Source organism: Alexandromys fortis, unplaced genomic scaffold (genome assembly GCF_014885135.2).
Source record: "Alexandromys fortis isolate MF-2015 unplaced genomic scaffold, M_Fortis_MF-2015_v1.1 scaffold_9, whole genome shotgun sequence".
In the NCBI taxonomy this organism is placed as follows: Eukaryota; Metazoa; Chordata; class Mammalia; order Rodentia; family Cricetidae; genus Alexandromys; species Alexandromys fortis.
Genome location: NW_026067892.1, coordinates 14,349,777 through 14,353,769, shown reverse-complemented (window position 1 = coordinate 14,353,769; position 3,993 = coordinate 14,349,777). Strand labels below are relative to the sequence as shown.

Genomic DNA, 3,993 nt, shown 5'->3' with positions numbered 1-3,993 from the left:
CTCTCCTGGACTAGGAGTTACAGGCATTGTGGACCACCTGACATAGGTACTGGGAACTGAACTTTGATCTGAGCAGAAAGTGCTTTTAATTTCTGAGCCATCTCTTCAGACATTGCTCATAAATTAAAAACAAACAAAAACAAACAAACAAACCAGCAAGCAAGCAAAAACTAGTTCGAAGTGACCCAGGCTGCAATTCCAACATTCCTCTCCTATTTTGGAAGTGTGTGTGGCGGGCATGGTTTGGGGTAGAAAAACGCAAGGAGGAGACAGGCAAACGCCCGAGATTTTCCTTTTGCCCTCCCTTGCCTGCCAGGCAGCAAACTCAGCACGCAAGCCCTGGGTTCCCTTGCGGTGAGTTGGCCAGAACAGCTACTGTCGACAAGTCGGCCTGTCGTGATTACTCATTAGTGGTCTCCGGTTGAACCAGGAAATCTCTCTCGGGATAGACTCTGGGGTTGAGGTTTTCCTCCCTCAAATTCTAGAGAACTTGGAAAGGGTGTTACCGCCGTCTTTAGATCAGATCCGCCCCAGCCAGACTGGAATGCCTTTCCACACTGGAGGAGATACCTGGAAGGTATAGCCAATTTAAACACCCGGTTCCCCAACAGTTTTGTTCTCGCATGACCTTCTTTCCCCCGCCTCACCTGTTGTGTTCCTCAGACCTTTAATTAATGAGACTATGAAAATTTCAAAGGGACTGCACAGATGCGGCGCCGTGTAAGCGCTAGTGTAGACTTGAAATCTGATTATGAAATAGAGAGCAAAGACAAGTTAGCGTCTAAATTCCAAGAGCAATTTTGAAAATCTGTTTTCTTTTCTTCAGCGGCTCATTTCTTCCACCGAGTGGAAACAAAGTCCCAAGAGATGTCAGGGCGATTTGTTCGGTGCTACAAATACTGGCTTGTTTTCTGGGACTCTTGTAGAGACATGAAAAGACAGCGTGTGTGTGTGTGTGTGTGTGTGTGTGTGTGTGTGTGTGTGTGTGTGTGTGCACATGCGTGTTTGTGCACTCTAGTGTTCCACCACGTAAGAACTTGAACTTGATAACATATTTAAGTGGGAAAAAGTGTACTCAGGACTGAGATGAGCATCCTGACATGGCCTTTCTCGCCCAGATCTTAGAGGACTCTTTGCCGTTGGGAATCAAAATGAGAAGGGCCTTTGTTTTTATATTCCAGGTCATTACTGGTGAGACATTAGCCAACTAGCAAATGCTGTCAGAGCAGCTTCAGAGTCCAGACGATCACCACGTCGATTCTTATTTTAGGCAAACTGGTTGGGCCGTCCCTCCTTCAGAGAACCGGAGTGGGTTTCCCCTGATGAGCCTAATTGAAGGAACTTGCTTCCACTTGAAGGATGGGGTAAACATCTGGCACAGAGGTGTGTGTTTAGAGAGCAGTGTAGAAATCTTGGAAGAGACCAGGAGCCTCGGGCATAGCTAGCAAGCCAGGGTCACCAGTTTCACGCCCCGACTCCTTTATTCCTTTAGCTCCGACCTTGAATGGGACTTGGCTGAGTGCTTCCCCCTCTGCTGTACTGGGAATGGCGAGGGAGGTGCTGAGTCAGAACTAAGGCTGGGATGCGTCGCTGTGAATAACTGGAAATCACTTTTTCGGCAAGGGCTTGCTTCCATGGGGGCCTTTGCGTGAACACTGTTGGGGAATATGGACACGTACGCATTTCGAGGCATGGACAATCCAAGTTCGGATGCATACAGAAGCATAGTTAGAGTTCCAGGACCACTGTGAATTGTTATGAGAGGAAACTACAGTGGAGCGCAGGAGCAGTTGGAGGGGCAAGAACACAAGAAAGGAGAGCAAGGAGAGAGTTTTCCCTCATGTACACTCTCAACATGCATCTCCCGAGTTCTTCCCTTACACTGGATTGCGCAGACAGTCACTCGGTGCGGTTGTAGCAACATACACACGCTGAGGTCCATCATTTTCTTTTCTCTCATGGAAGTCACTGGGGATTCAGAAAAAAAAAAAATAGCAGGACTCAGAAATTCTAATCTAGTGGTATTAGGAAAATAACTTCCGTGTCTAAATTTGTAATTCTAAAATTAAGGACTCCACTTACCTGGAGGATGGAGGGGGTGGGGGAGGTGCACATAAGATATTTAGTACACGCTTAAGGACATTCTGACTATTGTGGTAATAGTTGTCGCAACCACATCAAAACAAAATGAAACAAAGCCCACTAAATCTGTATGGTTAAGCGTGGAGAGGGATTGTTAAGTATAGGGAGGTATAGGCTTGGGTAGGGGAAAAAGGACTTAGACTCGTCAATAGTTTTCCATTGTCAAAGAATCATTATGGTGGGGGTAAAAGGTGATCACTATGGCAAGGGTACAAGGAAGGGGGTTGGAAGACTGGTCTTCTTTTTCAGCTCGCCCGCGGGATACTGGGAAAAAAAAAACCAAGATGCATTTTAACTTCTTTATCTATAAAGCGAGCTGATGGTTGTATTTACATTTGGGACCCAGTCCCATTCCAAGCCTGATTTTTCTGTAACAAGGAACTGTAACAGTGAGTGAAATATAGTCGGATAGTTGGTAGTGCTTATCTTTTAGGGTGGAGGTAAGACATGAGCCTATGCCATTAAGTATGTCTGCAGGAGGAGAATGAAAGTATAATAACAAAGTTCCAGTCTAGACTGACTCCTTGAGAGAAAGATTCATCTGTGCGGACAGAGATATCCGTCAGTGTTATGGATTACCGCAGTGTTGCTTGAGAACAAACTAGACCATTGACCAAGAATGTTCAGGGTCTCAGGGTAGTTTCTGGACCAGCCATCACCTGGGTCCTTGGTAAAAATGCAAATTACTGGGCCAGACTCCAGGCATACTAAGTAAGAGGCTCCAGCAGGATGTGAACATATCTTCAAGTGTTTGCGATGCTTGGTCAGGACTGAGAACCACCAAAACAGACCTCATCCTAACACGTGATTAAGAAAGTACAGGATAGGCCGGGCGATGGTGGCGCATGCCTTTAATCCCAGCACTCGGGAGGCAGAGGCAGGCGGATCTCTGTGAGTTCGAGGCCAGCCTGGTCTACAGAGCTAGTTCCAGGACAGGCTCCAAAGCCACAGAGAAACCCTGTCTCGAAAAACCAAAAAAAAAAAAAGTACAGGATAGTTAAAAACTAAAGAAAACCAAGTTCTAGATTTGTTCATTAATTTGTTCTTGTATTTATTGAGGAGTACTTTGCTTGCTTTTATAAAACAGTTCTAAGATATGCCCAGAGGCCAAGGGAGATTGTTCACTGAGTAAAATGCTGTCTGCCGGTCTAAGGACTTGAGTCCCATCTTTGAGGTCGGCCCACCAAGTGGGAGGAGAAAACTGACTCCTGACAGTTGTCCTCTGACCACCACGCATGCGCACTGCCAAAGTCTGGACAGTTCTGCCCAGTGTCTCCTGCTGAACCACAGCCATGCCTTCGCATCCAGAGGTCAGTTAAGCATATCAGAATCTTCTAGAAGGTTTTATGAAAGACAAGACTATGTCCTAGGGAATGTGCTGTAGCCTCTGGAAGGGCTGAGGGAAGGAAAACGTAATCAGAAAACAAAAAAGTCTACCAGTTGGGGAGTTTTGGTGGACTTTGAAAGTTTAGGTGGAGCAACCTGGGGAACGAGGCCATGTTTAGATTAAAAAGAAAAAAAAATCAGCTCAGGACATTTCTCAATGGCCAAGAGTGGCTTCGTAGGGACCAGGTGCTCCGCCGTCGTCGTTAATATTAATGAGCCGCACTGTACTCCCTCCGAGGATCTGATCCCCATTGTCTCTTTCATTTTCTGGGCCTCTCCGTGAGATAGGCGTGGGTGGGTGCTATTGCCCCATCTCCTCGTAAACGAGAACACCAGGAAAACCAATGCCTTCGATCAGAGCGAGCTCACCCAGTCAACAAATGTTTATGAAGTTTCTGACATTCTTTCCTGGCAGTTGGTCTCTGACGGATCCCGGGGGGGGGGGGGGGGGGGGGGGGGGGGGGG

General features: G+C 46.9%; 1 long non-coding RNA gene across 1 annotated transcript in view; it reads left to right on the top strand.

The window, feature by feature from the left end:
• The first annotated feature begins 3,372 nt into the window (after window positions 1–3,372).
• Window positions 3,373–3,993, top strand: part of LOC126501179 (uncharacterized) — a 38,790-nt gene continuing 38,169 nt past the window's right edge. Inside the window, exon 1 of the long non-coding RNA XR_007591559.1 lies at window positions 3,373–3,452. This is a non-coding gene — a long non-coding RNA (uncharacterized lncRNA). The remainder of the gene's footprint in view (window positions 3,453–3,993) is intronic.